The sequence below is a fragment of the Hypanus sabinus genome, chromosome 5 (genome assembly GCF_030144855.1).
Source record: "Hypanus sabinus isolate sHypSab1 chromosome 5, sHypSab1.hap1, whole genome shotgun sequence".
NCBI classification, from domain to species: domain Eukaryota; kingdom Metazoa; phylum Chordata; class Chondrichthyes; order Myliobatiformes; family Dasyatidae; genus Hypanus; species Hypanus sabinus.
Genome location: NC_082710.1, coordinates 82492749 through 82518093, shown reverse-complemented (window position 1 = coordinate 82518093; position 25345 = coordinate 82492749). Strand labels below are relative to the sequence as shown.

Genomic DNA, 25345 nt, shown 5'->3' with positions numbered 1-25345 from the left:
TTAAACACCGATTATAAAATAATAGCAAAAATCTTATCTAATAGATAATCTAAATGCTTACCAAAATTAGTGCATATGGATCAAACAGGATTTATCAAAAATAGACAATCGGCAGATAATGTAACCCGATTATTTAGTATAATCCATTTAGCGCAAAAGAGGGAGGAAATGAGTGTGGCAGTTGCTTTAGATGCAGAAAAAGCATTTGATAGATTGGAATGGGATTTTTTATTTAAGGTATTGGAAAAATATGGATTAGGAACATCATTTATAAAATGGATTAAAACCTTAAATACTAATCCCAAAGCTAAAGTAGTGACAAATGGTCAAATTTCAACATCATTTCAGTTAACAAGATCAACTAGGCAAGGTTGCCCATTATCACCTGCTTTGTTTGTGTTGGCAATAGAACCACTAGCTGAATTAATTAGAATGGACCCAGATATTAAGGGTTTCAGAGTTAATCAGGAAGAATACAAGATTAACTTTTTTGCTGATGATGTTCTACTTTATTTAACAGATCCATTACATTCACTACACAAATTATCTTATAGATTAGAAGAATATGGGAAAATATCGGGTTATAAAATAAATTGGGATAAAAGTGAAATTTTACCTCTTACTAAAGGAGATTATAATCAATGTCGATTAATAACTCAATTTAGATGGCCAGCAAATGGTATAAAATATTTAGGTATAAGAGTTGATAATGACATAAAAAACTTATACAAATTAAATTATTTACCACTTTTGAAAAGAATTCAGGAAGATCTTGATAAATGGATGGCATTACCAATAACATTAGTAGGTAGAGTAAATACTATAAAAATGAATATATTCCCTAGACTACAATATTTATTTCAATCATTACCAATACAATTACCCCAGAAGTTTTTTCAAGAGTTAAACAAATATGTGAGGAAATTTCTCTGGAAAGGTAAGATGTCAAGAATATTGTTGGAAAAATTGACATGGAAATTTGATCTAGGAGGATTACAACTTCCAAATTTTAAGAATTATTATAAAGCAAATCAACTTAGATTTATTGCATCTTTTTTCGAGAAAGATAAACCGGCATGGGTTAGAATAGAACTAGATAAAATAGGAGAAAATGTACCAAAAGATTTTATATATAAATGGGAATCTAAATGGATACGGGAAAAGAAAGAATCTCCTATATTAAAACATTTGATTGATTTATGGAATAAGATAAATGTTGATGATGAGACAAAAAAATCTTTATTAGCAAAGAGATCTTTAATTCAAAATAGACTTATTCCTTTCACAATGGACAATCAACTTTTATATAATTGGATTCAAAAAGGGATTAGATATATAGGGAATTGTTTTGAAGGAGGTATATTAATGTCATTTGATCAATTAAAGAATAAATATAAAATATTAAATAACACTTTATTTTGTTACTTTCAATTAAGGGCTTATTTAAGAGAAAAATTAGGTCAAACAATGTTATTGCCGAAACCTAATAAAATAGAAATTTTAATTCAAAAAGGAAATATTAAAAAATTTATATCTTGTATGTATAATTTGATTCAAAAACAGGCAATTAAACAAGGAATCCATAAGTCAAGACAAAAATGGGAAAGTGATTTGAATATTAAAATTGAAGAAACAAATTGGTCAAGACTATGTCTTGATAGTATGACAAATACAATAAATGTTCGGTTAAGATTAGTGCAGTATAATTTTCTACATCAATTATATATTACACCACAAAAAATAAATAAATTAAATCCAAACATCGAATCAGTGTTTCCGATGTAACCAGGAAACTGGTACTTTTTTACATTCTACATCGTCTTGTTCTAAAATTCAACCTTTTTGGACAAATTTAAGACTCTTACTGGAACAAATTACAGGAACACAATTTCCTCATAATCCAATATTACTCTTATTAGGTGATATTGAAGGGATAAAACCAAAACTCAAACTAAATAAATACCAGAAAGAATTTATAAAAATTGCACTGGCAGTAGCCAAAAAAGCTATTGCAGTTACTTGGAAATCGGATACATATTTAAGTATAGACTCTTGGAAGAAAGAAATCTATGGTTGTATTCCATTAGAAAAAAATACTTATAATTTAAGAGATAAATATGAAACATTTCTGAAAATTTGGAGCCCTTATTTACAAAAGACAGGATTAAATCTATAGATGCTCTGAAGATGAAACAATTGGTCATTTGGGGAAAGAAATAAATACACATATTAAAGTTTTTACGAATTCCATGGAGCATGTGGAGATCTTCCAACAACCAGACAATCTTTCTTTCTTTCTTTTTTTTTCTCTTTCTCTTTTTTTTCTATAGGGCAGTTAGGGGGGAGGGGTTAAGGGGAGGGGGGAAGGGTTATGTACAATTTTTTTCATACTTCATTTTGTAACTACTTAAAAATGCAATAAAAAAAGTTTTCAAAAAAAAACTTGTCCAGTCTGTATATTGCAGTCATAGAACATAGAAACTGCACACCATTTTCATAGCTTGTCCATGTTAACCACGGTGCCACCAAGCTAGTCTGATTTACCCTCCCTTTGACCCATATACCTCTAAATCCTTCAATACATATACTGTATACATCCAAATATCTTTTAAATATTGTCACTGTACCTTCTTCACCCACTTTTCAAGTAGAGCATAGAAGAATGTGGGGTGGTTTGATAGAGGTGTATAAAATTATGAGGAGTATAGATAGAATGAATGCAAGCAGGCTTTTTCCACTGAAGCTAGGAGGAGAAAAAAAAACAGAGGACATGGGTTAAGGGTGAAGAGGGAAAAGTTTAAAGGGAACATTAGGGGGGGGCTTCTTCACATAGAGAGAGGTGGGAGTGTGGAATGAGCTGCCAGATGAAGTTGTAAATGTGGGCTCACTTTTGACATTTAAGAAAAACTTGGACAGGTACATGGATGAGAGGTGTACGGAGGGATATGGTCCAGGTGCAGGTCAGTGGGACTAGGCAGAAAAATGGTTTGGCACAGCCAAGAAGGGCCAAAAGGCCTTTTTCTGTGCTGTAATGTTCTATGGTACATGTGAAAATAAAACTGAGACTGAACTCTTACGAGCTCTCTCAAAACATAGAGGAAAGATAACATAAACATGGCTAACAAGAGAAATCAAAGCCAAAACAAAAGCCAAAGAGAAGACTTTTAACATTTGACGAGCAAAAATTTGTGGGAAATTAGAGGATTGGGAAGTATTTAAAAAAACAACAGAAGGCATTAAGAAGGTAAAGATGGAATACAAAAGAAGTTAGCCAATAATATTAAAGAGGATAGAAATTTCTTCAGATACATAAAGTGTAAAAAAGAAAGGTGAGTATGGATATCAAACAGCTGAAAAACTATTCTGGAGAAATAGTAATGGGTGACAATTAAATGGAGGATGAACTGAATAAGTATTTTGTAGTGGTTTTCACTGTGAAAGATACTAGCAGTAAGGTAAAAGTTTCAGGTGTCAGTGCAGATGAAGCTTGTGAAGTTACCATATCTAGAGAGAAGGTTCTTGAGAAACTGAAAGGTCAGAAGGTAGAAGTCACCTGGACCTCTACCCTAGGATTCTGAAAGAGGTGGGTGAAGAGATTGTGGAGGCATTAATAATGATCTTCCAAGAATCACAAGCTGGAATGGTTCTGGAAAACTGGAAAATTGCAAATGTCACTCGACTCTTCAAGAAGGGAAGGAGGCAGAAAAAAGGAACCTATAGGCCAGTTAGTCTGACCTCAGTGGTTGGGAAGATGTTGGAGTCAATTGTTAAGGATGAAGTCTCAGGTGCTTAGAGGGACAGAATAAACTAGGCCATAGTCAGCAAGGTTTCCTCAAGGGAAAATCTTAACTTTGTGGAATTCTCTGAGGAAATATCAGGTGAGAAAGACAAAGGAGAATTGGTGGATGTTAAATACTTGAATTTTCAGAAGGCCCCTTGACAAGGAGCTACAAATGAGGCTTGTCAACTACCTTACTGAAGTCCATGTAGACAACATCCACTGCCTTCCCTTCATCCACTTTCCTGGTAACGTCCTCAAGAAACTCTATAAAATTGGTTAGACATGTACCAAGCATGAAGCCATGCTGACTATTCTTACTCAGTCCATGTCTATCCAAATACTTGCATATCTGGTCTCTTAGAATGCCTTCCAATAACTTTCTCACAAATGTCAGACTTACTGGCCTATAATTTCCTGTTTTTTTGTTTAGAGCCTTTTTGAAAGAATGGAACAACATTGGCTTTCCTCTAATCCTCTGGTACCTCTCCTGAAGCAAGAATGTTTTCAATATCTCTGCTAAAGCACCAGAAATTTCTGCACTTGCCTCCTGTAGGGTCCAGGGGAACATCTTGTCAGGCTCTGGGGATTTATCCACCCTGATCTGCTTCAGGGTAGCAGACACCTCCTCCTCTGTAATCTGTACAGGTTCTATGAAGTTGATGCTGCTTTGCCTCACTTCTATACACTCTATATCCATCTCCTGAATAAAACAGATGGAAAGAGTGCATCTAACATCTCTAAATTCTGCTTTAGCTCCACACATGGATTACCATTCTGGTCATACTGAGGACCAATTGTGCCCCTAACAATCCTTTTGGTCTTAACATACCTATAGAATCCATTGAGATTCTACTTCACTTTGACTGCCAGAACAACTTCATGCCTTCTTTTAGCCTTCCTGATGTTTTCCCAAGAGTTCTCTTGCATTCTCCATAAGCACCTCATTTGTCCCGACAGTATCTCTGCACCTCATCTTTTCTCTTAACCAGAGCCTCTGTATCTCCTGTAAACCAATGTTCCCTACACCTGTCATCTTTACCTTTTTTTCTGGCAGGCACCTAGTGTTCTGCAAGGGTCAGTGTTGGGCCCACTTCAGTTATGCTGCATATCAATGATTCAGATGATGGAATAGATGGCTTTGTTGCCAAGTTTGCAGATAATACAAAGATTGGTGGAGAGAGAAGTGGTGAGGAACCTGGCAGGCTACAGAAGGACTTAGACAGATTAAGAAAATGGGCAAGAGAGTTGCAAATGTAATACAATGTTGGAAAATGCACTTTGGTAGTAGAAATAAATTTTCCTAAATGCAGAGAGAATCCAAAACTCTGAGTTCCAAAAGGACTTGGGAGACCTTGTGCAGAAGACCCTAAAGGTTAACTTGCATGTAGAGTTAGTGGTGAGGAAGGCAAATTCAATGTTAGCATTCCTTTCAAGAGTTCCAGAACACATGAGCAGGGATGTGATGCTGACTCTTGATAAGGCACAGGCACCTTGAGTATTGTGAACAGTTTTGGGCTCCTCATCTAAGAAAAGATGTGCTGGCATTGGAGATGGTTCAGAGGAGGTTCATAAGGATGATGCCAGGAATGAAAAGGATATCATACGAGGAATGTTTGATGGCTCTGGTCTGTACTCACTGGGGTTCAGAATGATGAGGGAGGGACTTCATTGAAACCATTTGAATGTTGAAAGGCCTAGACAGATTAGATGAGTAAAGGATTTTCCCGTTGTGGGGGAGTCTAGGACAAAAGAGCACAGTTTTAAGATAGAGGGGCGTCCATTTAAAACAAAGGTGCAGATTTAAGGCAGATCGGTTCTTGATTAGACACAGTATCGAAGGTTCCTGGGAGTGAGGCTGAGGAGGGGAAAAATGGATCAGCCATGATTGAATGGTGGAGCAGACTCAATGGGCCAAATAACCTAATTCTGATCCAAAGTTTTATGGTCTTATAAGCTTTGTAATCTCAACATTTCATTTTTGAAGGCTTTCCACTTTCCAAGTACACCTTTGTCAAAAAACAGCCAGATCATTTCTGATACCATCAAAATTGGCTTTTCTCAAACTTAGAATCTCAATTTGCAGACCAGACCTATCTCTTCGCATATCTGCTTTGAAACTAATGGCTTTGTGGTCACTAGATGCAAAGTGTTCCCTTACACAAACTTCTCTCACCTGCCCTGTCTCATTCCCAAATAGCAGGTCCAGTATCGCACACTCTCTCACTGGGACTCCTATGTATTGATGAAGGAAACTTTCCTGAGCACATTTCATAAACTCTCTCCCATCCAGTCCTTTTACAGTATAAGATTTCTAGTCAATAAGTGGAAAGTTAAAATCACCTACAATAACAGTCCTATGTTTCTTGCAACAGTCTGTGATCTCTTTATAAATTTGTTCCTCTAAACCCCAAGGACTGTTGGGTGGTCTGCAATATAGTCCATTAATGTGGTCATTCCTTTGTTATTTCTCAATTCCATCCATAATGCCTCACTAGTCGAGTTCTTCAGTCTGTCCAGAATGAGCACTGCGTGACATTTTTCCCTGACTGGTAACACCACCCATTCTCCTTTAATCCCTCCTGCTCTGCCACATCTAAAACAACAGAACTTCAGAATATCAAGCTGCCAGTCCTGATCCCCCATTCAAGTAAGTCTCACTAATGTCTACAACACCATTATTCCAAATGCTGATCCATGCCATGAGTGCATCCACCTTTCCTATAATAGTTCTTGCATTGAAGCTCAGAACACTAGTTACACTATGTTCAACCTTTTGTTTCCTGAGTTTGTCTGAGGTCTTAACAACATCTGTCTCCACAACCTCTTCATTAATTTTTCTGGCACTATGGTTCCCATCACCCTGCAACTCTAGTTCAATCCCACTGTGCAGCATTTAAAAAAACATTTCCTGCTAGGATATTAGTTCTCCCTCTGGTTCAGGTGCAAATCGTCCCTTCTGTACAGGTGCCATCTTCCCTGAAGGAGAGACAAATGATCCAAAACTCCTATGCCTCCCTCCTACACCAATTCTGCAGCCACGTGTTAAATAATATAATCTTTCCAGTTCTGGCCTTACTCGCACATGGCACTGGATCACAACCCTTGAGGTCCTGCCCTTTAACTTAGCACCTAACTCCCTGTGCAGAACCTCACCACTCATCCTACCCATGTCATTGATACCTACATGGTCCATGAACTCTGGCTGTTCACCATCCCACTTAGGAATGCTGAGGATTCGATCTGAGATGCACCAGACCCTGGCACCCAGGATACGACAAACTATCTAGGAATCTTTTTCTCACCCACAAAATCTCCTGTACATTCTTGTCACTACAGAATGCCTCTTCTCCCCGCTTCCCTTCTGAGTCACAGAGCCAGACTCAGCAACAAAGACTCGAGTATGTTGAGGGGGATGGAAACAGGGGTACTCTGCACTGACTCCTTAACCCCTTTCCCCTTCCTAGCTGTCAGGTGTAACTACCTCTCTATTTGTTCTATTTATCACCTCTTCAGCCTCCCGAATGATCCAGAGTTCATCCAGTTCTAGCTCCAACTCCTTAACACAGATTGTTAGAACAACAGCTGGATGCACTTCTCACAGCTGCTGTTGTCAGGGACACTGGAGGTCTCCCTGCCTTCCTTCATCCCACAAGAGGAGCATTTCACTATCCTGCCTAGAATCTCTACTGTCCTAATGGAGCAGATAGAAAGAAGGGGAGGGAAAAAGGGTCCTAGAGTTTTTCAATGCTTTCTCTCACTGAAGAGCTAAAGCCTCAAGATCACCACTCAGGATCTGTCCACTCTGACGATAGCTGCTGCAACTATTGCTCATTTTCAAGATTCTACATCTCATGTTCTCAGTGTTATTTATTTATTTTTTATTTGTACATGCTGTATTTACACTTTGGCTGCTTGTCATTCATAGTTTGTGTATAGTTTTTCATAAATTCTGTTGTATTTTCTTATTTTCCTATAAATACTTGCAATAAAAATAACCTCAAAGGAATGCATGATCACTTATATATGTACTTTGATAATAATTTGACTTTGACTTTGAGAAAGTTAAGAGCAATTCTTTTGTGGAAAGGGGAAAACAAAGGAAGCCCTCAGTGAATAATTGAATAAAGTCAGTTGTGGTAGGCCAATATTTCAGAATAATAATAATAATAATAAGTACTGTGAAAAATAGAAAATTCCATATAAACTGCTCCTATACTTTTTATTATTGTGGTTCCTGGAGAAGGAGCAGCAAGTCTCTTGAGTAGAATGCTCCTGGAATCATGGTTGCCCACTCATATCACCCACTAGTTTCATAGGAAAACTGCCCCTTTCCTTACCTTCCCCAGTTAAATGGATGACATAAAATGAAATGAAAAGGTTAACATATTAGAAGTGTTTGATTGCTCTGGCTTGTAGTCTTTGGAGTTCAGAAGAATGAGGGGGACTTCACGGAAGCCTATCAACTATTAAAAGGTTGATTGTGTGGGCATGCTGAGGATTTTTCTTATAGTTGAAGAGACTAGGACCAGATGGTATATTGATGCCTCAAAACAGAAGGACGGTTCTTTAAAACAGAGATGAGGAGGAATTTAGTTACAACACACACAAAATGCTGGTGGAACACTGCAGGCCAGGCAGCATCTATCAGGAGAAGCACAGTCGACGTTTCAGGCTGAGACCCTTCGTCAGGACTATTTATTTTTAATACCTTATTTTCAAAATTTTCAAAAAACTATAAAATCAACAAGAACGTATAAGCTCAGACATGTGCGAAAATAAAAAGTGCAAAAAGTAGGGCGTACCATTAGAGAGATGCCTGTTGTACAGAATACTCAAAAGTGCTGAACATTAAGTCTCAAATGAGGGCCATGAAAAATTAGCTGGCAGGAAATTGTTCATCTGCCCCTGGCCTCATCTAGGTAGGCAAGAAATGGATCGCAGATAGTCAAAAATTTTATAATTGAATTGGTTCTCAAGAACTTGAGTCTCTCCATCTGTATGACTGCGATCATGTCAGCTCCATCTCCGGAAAGAAGGGGGAGAGGATGATTTCCATTCCCTCAGGATAAGTCTTTTAGCGATAGTCATCCCCTGTGCCAGGGACTGTTGTATGGCTGTAGGGAGGCGGAGAGTGGATTGCGACCAGCCAAAGGTGGTGAGGGGAAGGATCTTTTATAGGCCTTTGAGTACCAGTCAGATATTTTGGACGAAAATCCAGTCAGTGAAGGGTAAAACCAAAAGGTATGTGAAACATGCCCTCCATCCCTTGACATCTATCACACATTGGCGAGACAAAAAGGTAAATCTTGTGCAACCTGAGTTTAGAATAGTGAAGACGATGAACAACTTTGAACTGAATCAGTTGGTGTCTACTGTTAACAGAGCAGGCCTGTATTGTAGACAAACTCTTGTCCCAGGTAGCTACAGAGAGTTCAATACCCAATTCCTCTCTCCAGGCCTCCCTGATCTTCACAGTGAAGGCGATAGTACAATCATCAAACAAATGTAAAACTTAGAAACCAGATGCCTGGAGTCAGAAGGGTTCTTTAAGATATCAAAAAACTATATGCTTCCCTGGAAGGATTTCAAAATTACAAATCTTGGATTGGACATAGTGTCCAATTTGTAAGTAACGAGAAAAGTGTGAGTGAGGCAGCTCAAATTTCTCTTTCAGCAGATTAAATGTTGCAAACTGTCCGCCTACATACAGGTCTTCAATAGAAACTAGACCCTTCTCTCTCCAGGCATGGTAGGTTTTGTCTGACCATGAGGGTAGAAAGGAGTGGTTGAAACAGAATGGTGTTTGTACAGAGGTCCCTGGTAGATTCAGAACACACCTAATCTGATTTAGCCACAAGGGGGCGCCAGGGGCTAAGTTATCAGGAGCACCCTGTTACCAAAACATTAGAGCCCTAACATTGACAGCCCAATACAATAATAGTGTCTGAATACAGATAATCGCAGCCCCCCTTCAGAGGCTTTTGCAAATGAATTTTCGAAATCCTGTGGTTCTTGTAATTCCAAATGTAAGACAAAATTATGGAGTCCAACTCTTTAAAGAGGGCTGATGTGAGAAAAATGGGGAGATTTTGACAACTATCAACTACAAAAGATCGATAGTGTGGGCATGGAGGATTTTTCTTATAGTTGAAGGGACTAGGACCAGATGGTATATTGGTGCCTCAAAATAGAAGGATGGCCTTTTAGAAAAGAGATGAGTGGGAATTTATTTTTAAACCAGAGGTTGGTGAATCTATGGAAGTCATTGCCCCCTATAGCTATGGAGGCCATCATCGGGTTGATAAGTTCTTGATCAGTAAGGTTGTCTAAAGATTACAGGAGAATGGGGAAGAGAAGGATAATGCATCAGCCATGATGAAATGGCAGACCAGACCTAATGTGTTGTATAGCAGTTTCAACATCAATATGATTCTTGAGCTTTATGGTTTTTAGCAAGAGTTGAAATATCTGGTTCAAGTTGGGCTGCCACCATCATCCCTGTGCTGAAGAAGTCTTCAGTGTCCTGCCTCAATGACTACCGTCCCTTTGCACTCACATCCATCATCATGAAGTGTTTTGAGAGGCTCGTCATGAGGCGCATCAAGACCCTTGTGCCCTCTCACTGGACCCCTGCAGTATGTGTACCGTTCCAACTACTCAACAGATGACGCTATTGCCATCACCCTCCACCTGGCCCTAACCCACCTGGACAAAAAAGACATGTACATTTGAATGTTGTTCATAACTTCAGTTCAGCATTCAATACAACCATCCCTCAGAAAGTGATTGGCAAGCTGAGCCTACTGGGCCTGAACACCTCCCTCTGCAACTGGATACTAGACTTCCTGACTGGGAGACCTCAGTCAGTCCGGATCAGAGCCAGCATCTCCGACACCATCACACTGAGCACAGGGGCCCCCCAGGGCTCTGTGCTCAGTCTACTGCTGGTCACTCTGCTGACCCATGACTGTGCTGCAACACAGAGCTCGAACCACATCACCAAGTTCGCCGATGTCACGACCGTGGTGGGTCTCATCAGCAAGAACGACGAGTCAGCTTACAGAGAGGAGGTGCAGCAGCTAACAGATTGGTGCAGAGCCAACAACCTGTCTTTGAATGTTAACAAAACAAAAGAGATGGTTGTTGACTTCAGGAGGGCACGGAGCAAACACTCTCCACTGAACATCAATGGCTCCTCGGTAGAGATCATTAAGAGCACCAAATTTCTTGGTGTTCACCTGGCGGAGAATCTCACCTGGTCCTTCAACACCAGCTCCATCGCAAAGAAAGCCCAGCAGCATCTCTACTTTCTGTGAAGGCTGAGGAGCGTCCATCTCTCACCTCCCCCCCATCCTCATCACATTCTACAGGGGTTGTATTGAGAGCATCCTGAGCTGCTGCATCACTGCCTGGTTCAGAAATTGCACCATCTCGGATCACAAGACCCTGCAGCTGAGAAGATCATCGGGGTCTCCCTTCCAGCCATTACACACATTTACACTACAGGCTGCATCTGCAAAGCACACAGCATTATGAAGTACCCCACACACCTCTCATACAAACTCTTCTCCCTCTTACCATCTTGGAAAAGGCACCGAAGCATTCGGGCTTTCGCAACAAGACTATGTAACAGTTTCTTCCCCCAAGCCATCAGACTCCTCAATACCCAGAGCCTGGACTGACACCAAGTTACTGCCCTCAACTGTGCCTATTGTCTTGTTTATTATATACTGTAATGCCGGCACTGTTTTGTGCACTTTATGCTGTTCTCGGTAGGTCTGTAGTCTAGTGTAGTTTTTTTTTCTGTGTTGTTTTTACGTAGTTCGGTGTAGTTTTTGTACTGTTTCCTGTAGCACCATGGTCCTGAAAAATGTTGTCTCATTTTTACTGTGTACTGTACCAGCAGTTATGGTTGAAATGACAATAAAAAGTGACTTGACTTGACTTGACAGCAAAAGCCTGAAATCTCCATCTGTAATAATGAACAAGCAGTTTCTGTTTTTTGTGTGTAAGTGGTTCACTGCACTGAAGTCTCTTTCAACAAGGTAGAAGGATGGAAATGCAATGAAGAGCAGTTTGGCTCTTCTCCAAAGACCAGGAAATTTCATATGACAATGTAGCCATACACCATAAAAGTCTAGAATTTCCAGATCATTTAAATCCTTGAATCAATTCTGAAAATCTTTCTTCAGAAGGATTCTCGGCCTTCACCCTGCTTTGTGTACCTGGATCCTGGACTTTGCTGGCAGTTGGTATGAGTGGGATCCCTCACCTCTGCCCCTCAACAAAAGTGCCCCTCAGGACTGTGTCCTAAATCCCCTCCTTTACTCTCTGTATACGCGTGACTGTATCACCATCTACAGCTCCAATCTGCTTATTAAATTTGCTGGCGATACTACACTGTTTGGCTTAATCTCAACTAATAATGAGGCAGCCTACAGAGAAGAAGTCATCACCCTGACACAGTGGTGTCAAGAAAGCAACCTCTCCCTCAATGTCACAAAAACAAAGGAGCTGGTTGTGGATTACAGAAGGAATGGAGATGGGCTAACCTCTATTGACATCAATGGATCTGGGGTTGAGAGGGTGAACAGCCTTAAGTTCCTCAGCATACATATCACCAAGGATCTCACGTGGTCTGTACATACAGGCTGTGTGGTGAAAAAGGCACAACAATGCCTCTTTCACCTCAGACGGTTGAAGAAGTTTGGTATGGGCCCCTAAGTTCAAGAACTTTCTACAGGGGCACAGTTGAGAGCACTGCATCACTGCCTGGTATGGGAACTGGACTTCCCTTAATTGCTGGACTTTCAGAGAGTGGTGTGGACAGCCCAGCACATCTGTAGATGTGAACCCCACTATTCAGGACATTTACAAAGACAGGAGTGTAAAAAAGACCCAAAGGATCATTGGGGACCCAAATAACTCCAATGACAAACTGTTCCAGCTGCTACCGTCTGGGAAATGGTACCACAACAGGTTCTGGAACAGCTTCTTCCACCAGGCCATCAGACTGATTAATTCATGCTGATACGATTGTATTTCTGTGTTATATTGACTGTCCTGTTGTACGTACTATTTATTATAAATTACTATAAATTGCACATTGGACATTTAGATGGAAACTTAACGTAAAGATGTTTACTCTGCATGTATATGAATTATGTAAGTAATAAAGTCAATTCAATTCAATTCAAATCAGAGACTGCAGGTGTAAGCAGATCACCTTCTGTAAAAGAGAGTGCCATACTTTCCATGCAGGGAATGGAACAACAACAGCAAGTTGACATGGATGGAATGATGGTAGCAGCCTCAAAGGAAAGGCGAAAATGAAGATGATCATATCAGCATAAATTACATTGATAATGATTCAGATTGTAATCTGAATGTTAGTACGAATACAGATGGTGTTCGGCAAGCTACCTTTAGCACGAATGACTAATCACGTAAGGTCTCATAATCCTCAAAGATGGTTCTTGATTGTACATATGAAGCCGAGGTCACTTTGAACACCTCAAGAGGAATCCTTCGGGTCAGCAGGTTCAGTAATTGGCTCTATTTCACTGTTCGGTTCTAGCCAGCACTGTATCATTGTGCCACCTATTTTCCATAGATCTGTAGAAAAGTTGAGAGGGTGTGCTTGACTAACAAACTATTAAATTGCATGAACTTGTTCCGTGCCACGAGTCAAGTGGAACTGGTGGGAACCCTGGTTGCCAATTTATGCATCCCCAATGATATCTGTTGGTTGGTAAGGTCAGATGAGGTTGCCGAGTTTCAAATGAGCTATGAAGATGAGCGCTCACCATCTGTAGAGCTATGGTACTTCCCGTGTTCCATCAGGAAGAACCATATCTACAAACTTGGTTGTATCATCCGCAAACTTGGCCACCAAGTCATCAATTCCATCACCCAAATCATTGACATACTGTATAACATAAAAAGAAGTGGTTCTAACACCGACCCCCTGTGGAATACCACTAGTCACTGGTAACCTATCAGAAAAGGCTCCCTTTATTCCCATCTTTGTCTCCTGCCAATTAATCAATGCTCTATCTATGCTAGTATATTTCCTGCAATACCACAGGTCTTATCTTCCTAAGCAGCTTCATGTGCAGCATCTTGTCAAAGGCATTTTGAAAATCCAAGTACAACATCCGCCAACTCTCCTTTGTCTATCCTGCTTGTTGAAGTGCAAAAAGAGAGCAAAAGGTGAGGTAGTGTTCATGGGTAGAGGGTGAGATGCCTGTCCTAAAATGGGTGGCTTCAGGATCCTGAACCTCTTTCCAGATAATAGCAATAAGAACAGGGTATGTCCTGGGTGTTGAGGGCCACTAATGATGTACACCTGGAGTATCACCTTTTGAAGATGTCCTCGATGGTGGGGAGGCTTGGGCCCGTGATGGAGCTGGCCAAATCTACAATCTACTGCATCTTTTTCTGATCCTGTTCACTGGTCTCTAAACCAGATGGTGTGCAACTAGTTAGAATAGCTTCCATGGTGCATCTGTAGACATTTGCAAAAGGTATTGGTGGCATATCAAATTTCCTCAAATTCCTAAAGAAACATGGCCACTGCATCAATATGTTGGACATACAACAGATCTTCAGAGATCACCTGAAATGTTAACTCTTTATTTTTCCACTGATGTTACCTGACCTACTGAGTAATTCCAGCATTTCTGCTTTTTGCTTTTCTGCACTCCTCTGGATAGGTTACTTCTCTTGATGAAGCAGGAGAGTGAGGAGGCTACAGGCTTCCCTAAAATGTGATTCTGCTAATACTGAATGTTTCTTGGATGACAGTTTTGAATTGTTGGTCCTGTTCTGAATCTATCTTGTTTAGCATAATAGTGCTGCATAATACAAATGGCAGTATTCTATTCCACTATTATGAAATAGACAGATCTATGTCATCATGGTTCTTGGAATTTCCATGTCTACCCACACTACACACTTTCTGCAACTGCTATCCTATATTATGTATTCTTTTTTTTACTACTTTGATGTAATTAATTATGGCACAATGTGGATGAGATGCAAACCAGAAAATTTTCACTACATCTGAGTACATGTGACAATAATAACCAATCTAATCCAGTCCACAATCATATAGTTAGAGACAGCTGTACCTGCGGTAGTTAAAGAGGTGAGGATGAGGTCAAGTATTTAACTTGCATGAAGTTCCTTCATTACCTGCTGCAGAATTAATCTGGCACCTCTATCTGTCAGAAAGTGGTCAGTTCAGTCATTGATCAGTGGTCCAATCAAGCTACCCTTGTATATTAACTTCATAACTTCAGTCAGAGTGCCTTTGCTATAGCCAGTACTTCTGTTCACGTTGTTGCACGTGGAGGAAAATCAATCAACCGATGGAGAATGTTGAATGGTCATCAAACAAATACATTATTTGATTACATTATGAGCTTCTTTGGGTCTGATCAATGATAAGAGATCCAGTGAACCTCCCCCCCCCACCCCTCCCTGCTGATTTTAAACTATTAGACCCAGCATCTCATGAACAACCTATATGTCACGTCAAGTCAAGTCAACTTTCATTAAAATATATTTGTAATAATAATGTATTGTTAATATCAATCTTCTGGAAAATATTTTACTCCTTGCTACTTTGTTTGTGGTAATATTACTTGTGTTTTGTGTGAGTTATATGTATTATGTAGTGCATCTTGGTCTGGAGGGATATTGTTTTGTTTGGTGGTATACATGTATATGATTGAATGACATTAAACTTGAACTTTAAATTAGTTTGATAATTCAATTTCATCATTGCTTTTTCAGTCTCTTCTACTCATATTAATGTGTGCTGAATGTGTTTTTTTCTATGGGAAACAGAAATATAGGACTTTCTCAGTTTGGAAATATAGATAAAGCATACTCATATCCATTCAAATGGACAAGCAAACAAACATATTGAAAATTATGAGGAAGAAGAGAAAATGAAGGAAAAAGAAGCTAAAGAGAAATAGGAAAAGTGATTCCCTTTTAAACCCTCTCAATATTTGTATTGTACAGTTGTTTTTTCATTAATTTAGTTTACATTGAGGTAAATTTTAGGGAAAAATAGCCAGAAGTAAATTTAATATCAAAGTATGTACACATTGCCATGTATGACCCTGAGATCCTTTTTTTTCTTCCGGGCATTCACAGTAGAACAGAAATACAACTGAATCAATAAACAATACAAAGACTGGAAAACTGCCAATCTGCAAAAGAAGAAAATCTGTGCAAATCAAAAAAATAAATACTACTGATAATAAATGTAAATGAATAATAGAAAACATGATGTGTAGAGTTCTTGGAAGTGAGTCCATAGGTGAAATCAGCTCACTGTTAAGGTTGGGTGAATGTATCCATGCTGTTTCTGGAGCCTAATTGAAGAGTGATAACTGTTCCTGAACCTAGTGGTGTGGGACCTTAAACTCCTGTACTTCCTCGTCGATGACAGCAGCGAGAAGAGAGCATGGGCTGGGTGGCAGGGCCCCTTTATGCTGGATGTTGCCTTCTTGTGCCAGTAATCCTTGTAGATGTACTCAGTGATGGGGAAGGCTTTTCCTGAGATGCAGTGGGCTGTGTCCATTGGTTCTTGGGCATTGTCATTCTCCACCTTGTGGACAAGCTTATAATAGAACAAAGACAAATGTATATTCTTCTCAATTTGCTTCATAGCCCTGTGCGAACTACTGACAAAAGATCCATTTGTAGATTATTTCACTAAAATTAGATCACGGGAAGAGGCAAACTACAGCCGGTGCCAGCATGTGGCACTTTAATAACAAGTCTACTCAGTTTGCATCCTGTGGTGAAACACCAATGTTATACATGCACGTAAAAAAAATGTCAGATAGATTCAAGTGAAGCAGAAAACAAACAAGTGACTTCTGTGACACACAAGAACGCACAGCAGGAGATCCTTCTTCAAGTTTGGGAACGAGGAGGAATACAGGACAAAATAAGCTGTTTGAATGGTGTTGCAACAGCATCTTTACACTCAATGTCAGTAAGACCAAGGAATTGATTATGCACTATAAGAAGGGGAAGTCGAGGGAACACACCAGTCCTCATCGAGGGACCAGCAGTGGAAAGTGTGAGCAGATTCAGTTTCCTGGGCATCAACATCTGAGAGGATTGATTCTGGGCCCAATATTGATGCAATTACAAAGACACACCAGCAGCTGTACTTCATTAGGAGTTTGCAGGTTTGATACGTCATCAAATACTCCAGAAAATTTCTTCAGATGTACATTAGAGAGCATTCTGACTGGATCCATTGTCTGGTATGGAGGCTTCAATGCACAGGATCAGCAAAAAAAGCTACAGATGGTTGTAGACTCTGCCAGCTCCATCATGAGCATTAGACTTCCCACCATAAAGGACATCTTCTAAAGGCAGTGTCTCAAGAAGGCTGCATCCAGCACTAAGGACTCTCACTACAAAAACATGCCATCTGCTCATTACCACCATCACAGTGGAGGCACAGGGCCTTAAAGATACACACCCAATGTTTTGGAATAGCTTCGTCCCCTCCCATGTACAGTCCATGAACCTATGAACACAACTTCACTATTCTGTGTATTTTTTTGTATGATTTATTTATTTATTTTATATTTCTTGTTGTGAGCTGCAGTAATTTTTTATGTATTGTGTTGTACTACTGCAACAAAACAAACATTTTGCAATGAAAACAACACACACAAATGCTGATGGAACACAGCAGGCCAGGCGGCATCTATAGGAAGAAGCACTGTCGACGTTTCAGTCCCGATGAAAAGTCTCGGCCCGAAAAGTCGACAGTGCTTCTCCCTATAGATGCTGCCTGGCCTGCTGCGTTCCACCAGCATTTTGTGTGTGTTGTTTGAACTTCCAGCATCTGCAGATTTCCTTGATTTTGCAACGAAAGTCAGTGATTATAAACATGATTGCGAAATAGGTAAACTGCAGATGCTCAAATTCTGAAACAAAATAGAAGGGTCATTGATCAAAAACATTAACTATATTTCTCTCTATAAATGCAAACAATTAAAAACTATCCCCACATTATCATCAATGTGATTAGTGAAGCATTTGTAGAGCATTTGATGTGCAATTTTACTGATAAGAGTCTGAATAGCATGCATTGTGTCTGGAAAAATGCATGATCAAAATCAGATTCTTTGTGACTTTAATTACTTTGTGAGGGAATACAAATTAATTCATTAGGCTACTTCTACAATAAATTCTCTTTCTTGTGCCATGCTGAAACTAATTTAATCTCACAGTCATGCGTCAGTATCCATTAGTGAACAGACTCCAATCAATCCCTGATTGATTCATTTATTTTCTTGATAGTATACGTCAATGCAGCTCACTTCCATGCTAAAGTGTGGTTAACGAACCCTGTCCTCTCCAGCTAAAAATATGTAGCATGTATGCATTGAAGTGATATGGTCTATATTAAAGGTAAATTAACTAGTAATACAAACAATTGCAATTATTTGCAAGCTATAATTTCAAGGCACATTCAGTTATCCTGTGTCGTGGACAAAAGATTCTGAAGACTCATTAGGCATTTATAGTTTATATGAACATACAAATCATATCCATTATTAGCAATTCAGTTTGAGAGGACTAGAATATAAAAGCAAGGATGTAATGCTGAGGCTTTACAAGGTGTGGTGAACTAATATACCTGTCTGGACATGCCCCCCACCCCTCCGCTGACAGCTCCTGTGGCTCCTCCCACTGACCGTGGCTCCTCCCACAAACCCCGGTATAAAGGCGATTGGCACCTGAGCCCTGCCCTCTGTCTCCAGGATGTAGTATGGTGGTCAATTGCTGCTTGTTCTTTCTTCCAACCAATAAAAGCCTATATCTCGCCTCATGTCTCAGAGAGTTATTGATGGTGCATCAATTTTATTGGCTGGAAGTTTAAAACAGGGACAAGTGCATGTTTGGAACCACCCGACTCGCTATCCTTGGGTATGTCATGGAGAACAGGGTCATTGGCCCTGATCCCGACCGTATGTGCCCCCTGTTAGAACTCCCTCTTCCCACCACCCTCAGAGCCCTCAGACGGTGCCTGGGCTTCTTTTCCTATTACGCCCAATGGGTCCCCCATTATGCAGACAAGGCCCGCCCCCTAGTCAAGTCTACCACATTTCCCCTCTCTGCCGAGGCCCGCACGGCCTTCAGCTGCATTAAAGGGGACATTGCCAAAGCGACGATGCATGCGGTGGACAAGACTATTCCTTTCCAAGTAGACAGTGACACCTCCGATTTCGCGCTGGCTGCCACCCTCAATCAGGCAGGCAGGCCAGTAGCATTCTTTTCTCGTACCCTTCAGTCCCCTGAAATTCGGCACTCCGCGGTGGAGAAAGAAGTCCAGGCCATAGTGGAAGCTATTAGGCACTGGAGGCACTATCTTGCTGGCAAAAGGTTCATCTTGCTGACCAACCAGCGCTCAGTTGCGTTCATGTTCAGCAACCAACAGCGAGGCAAAATCAAAAATGTTAAAATTTTGCGGTGGAGAATAGAACTCTCCACCTACAACTATGATATCCTGTACCGGCCTGGAAGGCTCAATGGGCCCCCTGATGCCCTATCCCGGGGAGCGTGTGTCAGTGCGCAGCTCGACCAGCTATATACCCTCCATGCACATCTTTGCCACCTGGGGGTCACCCGATTTTACCATTTCGTAAAAGCCCAGAACCTGCCGTACTCCCTTGAGGACATCAGGATGATGAGCAGGGACTGCCAAGTCTGCGCTGAGTGCAAACCGCACTTCTGCCGTCCTGAAAAGGCGCAACTTATCAAGGCAACCCACCCCTTTGAGCGACTGAGTGTTGACTTTAAGGGCCCCCTTCCCTCCACCGACCGCAATGTCTACTTTCTCAACATTATCGACGAGTACTCGCAGTTCCCCTTTGCCATCCCCTGCCCCGACACCACTGCCACGTCCGTCATAAAAGCCCTGTGCCAGCTCTTCACTCTGTTCAGATATCCCTGCAATATCCACAGTGATAGAGGGTCCTCCTTTATAAGTGATGAGCTGCGCCAATACCTGCTGGCTAGGGGCATTGCTACTAGTAGGACCACGAGCTATAATCCCCGGGGAAATGGACAGGTGGAGAGGGAGAATGCTAAAGTGTGGAAGGCCACACTTTTAGCCCTTAAGTCAAAAGGGTTGCCGGTCTCTCGATGGCAGGAGGTCCTCCCCGAGGCACTCCACTCTATCGACTCCCTGTTATGTACATCCACCAATGCCACCCCTCACGAGCGCCTATCTTCTTTTCCCAGGAAGTCTGCACTGGGACCACCCTACCGGCTTGGCTGATGTCCCCAGGGCCAGTGCTGCTCCGGAAATATGTGAGGAGTAATAAATACTCCCCGCTGGTCGAGAGGGTTCACCTTCTACATGCGAACCCCCAATATGCTTACATGGTCTTACCTGATGGGCGGGAGGACACGGTCTCCGTCCGCGACCTGGCGCCCGCAGGAGCAGCAGATCACTATCCCGAAAACTTCACGGTAACTATGAATCCTGTACCTGAGGTGACACCACGCACACCGAGCCCTACACAGACTCCTCACAACACTCCTATACCGGGCGTCTCATATGCGCATATACCAGGCGCCTCACACACGCATGAGGGATCACTGACGCCTAGTGGGCTGACACCTCCAGTTAGGCCAGAACCAGCACAACCTCCGTCTCCGGTGCAATCACCACCGGCACCTGTGCAATCACAGCCGGTGCTACGTAGATCGCAGCGACAGATTCGACCACCTGATAGACTTAACCTATAAATATACTTGTAAGAAACTTGGCCCCATGGGGACTCTCTTTTAAAACAAAGAATGTGGTGAACTACATATACCTGTCTGGACACGCCCCCCTGCTGACTGCTCCTGTGGCTCCTCCCACTGACCATGGCTCCTCCCATGGACCCCGGTACAAAGGCGATTGAGGCCTGAGCCATGCCCTCAGTCTCCAGGATGTAGTATGGTGGTCAATTGCTGCTTGCTCTTTCTTCCAGCCAATAAAAGCCTATATCTCGCCTCATGTCTCGGAGAGTTATTGATGGTGCATCACAAGGCATTGGTCAGACCATGCATGGGAGCATTGTGAGGAGCATTGTGCCCATTATGTTAGAAAATATGTGCTGGGGCATTTAAGTTGATGAGCTGTTGGTGTGGTGTCTTCCCGTAGTTCAGACCCATGATCCCCACAGGCCCCGGCATCATGTTCATCATCAAGAGAGATGGTTGTCAGGAGAGAGTTATGTTTGACACGATTACTTCCCGGATCCAGAAGCTGTGTTATGGTCTGAATCCTGAATTTGTAGATCCAGCACAGATCACAATGAAGGTGATTCAAGGCCTGTACAGTGGTGTTACAACTGTTGAATTGGATACGTTGGCAGCAGAAACAGCTGCTACCATGACAACCAAACATCCGGACTATGCCACTCTGGCTGCACGAATTGCAGTCTCCAATCTCCACAAGGAAACCAAAAAAGTGTTCTCTGATGTCATGGAGGATCTGTACAACTATGTGAACCCTCTGACTAACAACCACTCACCTATGATTTCCAAGGAAACCTTTGATATTGCGCTTGAAAATAAAGATCGTCTGAATTCTGCCATCATCTATGACTGGGACTTCTCCTGTAATTTCTTTGGATTCAAGACTTTAGAACGTTCTTATCTGCTCAAGATCAATGGCAAAGTGGCTGAACGGCCCCAGCATATGCTGATGAGAGTCTCCACAAGGGTGACATTGACGCTGCCATTGAAACATACAACCGTCGGAAAAATGGTTCACTCATGCCTCTCCCACCTTGTTCAATGCTGGCACCAACGGGCCCCAACTCTCCAGCTGTTCCCTGCTTTCCATGAGGGATGACAGCATTGAAGGGATTTATGACACCCTGAAGGAATGTGCTCTGATTTCCAAATCTGCTGGGGGCATTGGTGTTGCCGTGAGCTGCACCCGAGCTACGGGAAGCTACATCGCAGGCACCAATGGAAGCAGCAATAGCCTTGTACCAATGTTGCGGGTTTACAACAACACTGCACGTTACATGGACCAGGGAGGGAACGAGCACCCAGGTGGCTGTGCCATCTACCTGGAGCCCTGGCACAAGGATGTCTTTGACTTTCTGGATCTGAAGAAGAACACACACAAGGAGGAGCAGCGAGCTCGGGACCTCTTCTATGCCCTTTGGATACCAGACCTCTTCATGGGGCGAGTGAAGAACAACCAAGACCCTTAATGTGTCCCCATGACTGCCTGGGCTTGGATGAAGTTTGGGGAGAGGAGTTTGAGGCCCTCTATGAAAGATATGAGAAAGAGGGCTGAGCACGTAAGGTGGTGAAGGCACAGCAGCTGTGGTATGCTATAACTGAGTCTCAGACAGACAGAGGAACTCTTTATATGCTGTACAAAGATGCCTGTGTTACGAAGGATGAACAACTCTGATGGGCAGAAGGGTACAGAGTTGTGCATGTTCCCCCTCCCCTGGGAGAATCATAAACTGTTACTGTTACCACGCTGCTAATGAGAGAGAAAGAGAGACAAAGGGAAAACATACTGGGACTGGAACATTTGCTTCAGATAAGGGAGAGTAACACCGGGAGAGAGAGACTTGTTGTTCCACCATATTATGACTCCTGAAAGACTTTTGGCTCCGGAGAGGGCTGTTTACTTGGTACCATTCTGTTCATTAAAATTCCTCAGTGGACAGCTGGAGTGGGCTGGTTTGATGGACAAAGCCATTCAAAACTGATTGACACCTGAGACCACGTGAGTAGTGATAAAAGTGAGGTCTGGGGAGACACCCCTCAGACACACCAGGAGACACACTATTGAGCACTGATTGAGTGTTGGGGCATCGGGGACTCAGTGTTTATAGCAAGGCCGGTAGGGGCTTGTGTGTGTGTCCATCCTTGCCTGGGTGACGTCCACCACAGAAGAACGGTCCAGCTGAAGGACAGAGGGGTCATACCTGAATGGCCACAACACATCAACGGATCAAGAACGTAAAGGAAGGTTTGCCGGACTGTAGCTGTCACTGTTCGCTCTCTCTCTCTCTCTCTCTCTCTCTCTCTCCAATGATTAAAACACTAGAACTAACATCAACCTCAGCACGTACGAACTGAACTGAACTTTATATTCACATATGACAATTCATTATCCCCTAGACATCAATAGAGCTTGTTTATATTTATTATTATACCCACACTTTTAGGTTTAGTATCGCTAATGTGTATTATCTATATATTTGCATTGTTGATATTGATTTGTATATTTTACTAATAAACACTGTTTGAAAATAGTGCCACCAGACTCCAACGGATTCTTCTATCTTTGCTGGTCAGACACCCAGTTACGGGGTACAAAACAAATGTCACAGGAAGAGTAACCAGCAGAACCTGGGCACCATCAAATGCAGCAACTTGTGTACTGAGATTGTGGAATACACCAGTTTGAATGAGGTGACAGATTGCAACTTGGCTTCCCTTGCATTGAACATGTATGTTACTGCCGATCGCACCTACGACTTCAATAAGCTGGCTGATGTCAGCTGGGTGGCCATTAGAAACCTGAATAAGATCATTGAAGTGAACTATTATCCAGTTCCTGAGGCAGAACACTCTAATAAGAAGCACAGGCCGATTGGAATTGGAGTTCAGGGGCTAGCAGATGCCTTCATCCTGATGCGATATCACTTTGAAAGAGAGGAAGCTCTGAACCTCAACATTCAGATCTTTGAGACCATTTACTACGCAGCCCTGGATGCCAGCTGTGTATTGGCTAAGGAGCTGGGTCCTTATGACAGTTACATGGGGTGTCCTGTCAGCAAGGGTATCCTGCAGTATGACATGTGGAACGTCACACCCACTGATCGATGGGATTGAAAAGGGCTAAAGGAGAGGATTGCAAATTACGGTGTTAGAAACTGCCTTCTCATTGCCCCAATACCAACTGCACCTGCAGCTCAGATTGTGGGTAACAATGAATCAATTGAACCATACATCAGCAACATCTACACATGGTGAGTGCTCTCCGGGGAGTTCCAGGTTGTGAACCCGCACTTGCTTAGAGACTTGACAGAGCGCGGTCTGTGGAATGAGGATATGAAGAACCAGATCATTGCTCAGAATGGATCGCTCCAGAACACTGAAGCAATCCCAGCTGACCTGAAGTCTCTGTAGAACACTGTCTGGGAGATATCGCAGAAGGTCATAATCAAAGATGGCTGCAGACCATGGAGTCTTTATCGACCAGAGCCAATCACTTATCATCCACATTGCCGAGCCCAACTATGGAAAGTTGACAAGCATGCACTTCTACGGCTGGAAGCAGGGCCTGAAGACTGGGATGTATTACTTGAGGACCAGGCCCACTGCCAATCCCATCCAGTTCACCCTGAACAAGGAGAAGCTGCATGAAAGTGCAACAGCCAGTGCGGAGAAGGAGAAGGAGAAGAACACAGCTGCCATGATGTACTTGCTGGAGAACAGGGCTGATTGTCTGATGTGTGGCTCCTAGATTGAGAGCCCTTGCCAGCATTCCTGTAGTCTGTTTAATACCGATGTAGGTGTAACACAGACTGGAAGACCCTGCTGTTCACTGGATCCACATCAGTAAAAGTAACTTGGTAATACTTGATTCAACAAAACGTACTGATCCACTTGTCCTCATTCACCTTGCATATTGGATGCTGTGCATCATGAAATGTGCCTGATACAGTTGGTGTGCATGTTTTCTTGCTGGAGCTGAGCTTGTAAGTGGGGTGGGAGGACACCATGTGCCTGTGTAGGACTAACTGCTGTTGGTATGGTCTTAGCTGCTGTGGTTACAAACATCCTTGGGGCCAGGTAGACTGCTGAAGCATTAGGTGAGTAGATTGTGGTGTTGTATCCCTACTCCTTCTGGTGTATATTCTTTGTACAGGACTATAAACTATTTGATGCCATTGATCAACTACAACTAAACATTCCATACAGCAAAAAAAAAAGAAAATATGTGCTGGCATTGGAAAGGGTCCTGAGAAGGTTCACAAGAATGATTCTGAGAATGAAAGGGCTAATATATGAGGGGCATTTGATGGCTCTGGGCCTGTATTCACAAGAGTTTAGAAAAATGATGGGGGATCTCATTCCCATCTATCGAATATTGAAAGGCCTAGAAAGAGTGATGTGGAGAGGATGTTCCCTATAGCGGGGTAGTCTAAGACCTGAGGGCACAGAATAGAGCAACATCCATTTAGAATAAAGAACAGGAGGAATTTCTTTAGCAGAGGGTGGTGAATCTGTGAAATCCATTGGCACAGGCAGCTGTGGAGGCCAAGTCATTGGGTATATTTATAGAGGAGGTTGATAGATTCTTGATTAGTAACGATATCAAAGATTATGGGGAGAAGGCAGGAGAGGGATAATAAATCAGCCAAGATGGAATGACTCGATAGGCCAAATTGCCTTTGCTGCTATAGGTAGTGGTCTGGTGTGAACACATAAATCAGTTAAATGGGCCTATAGGTCACTCAATTCTACTCCACCATT

At 42.1% G+C, this 25345-nt stretch overlaps 1 protein-coding gene and 1 pseudogene across 1 annotated transcript in view; one reads left to right on the top strand and one right to left on the bottom strand.

The window, feature by feature from the left end:
• Window positions 1-25345, bottom strand: part of LOC132394271 (contactin-associated protein-like 5) — a 977958-nt gene that overhangs the window by 507162 nt on the left and 445451 nt on the right. The window lies entirely within an intron of this gene.
• Window positions 21021-24332, top strand: LOC132394272 (ribonucleoside-diphosphate reductase large subunit-like; annotated as a pseudogene).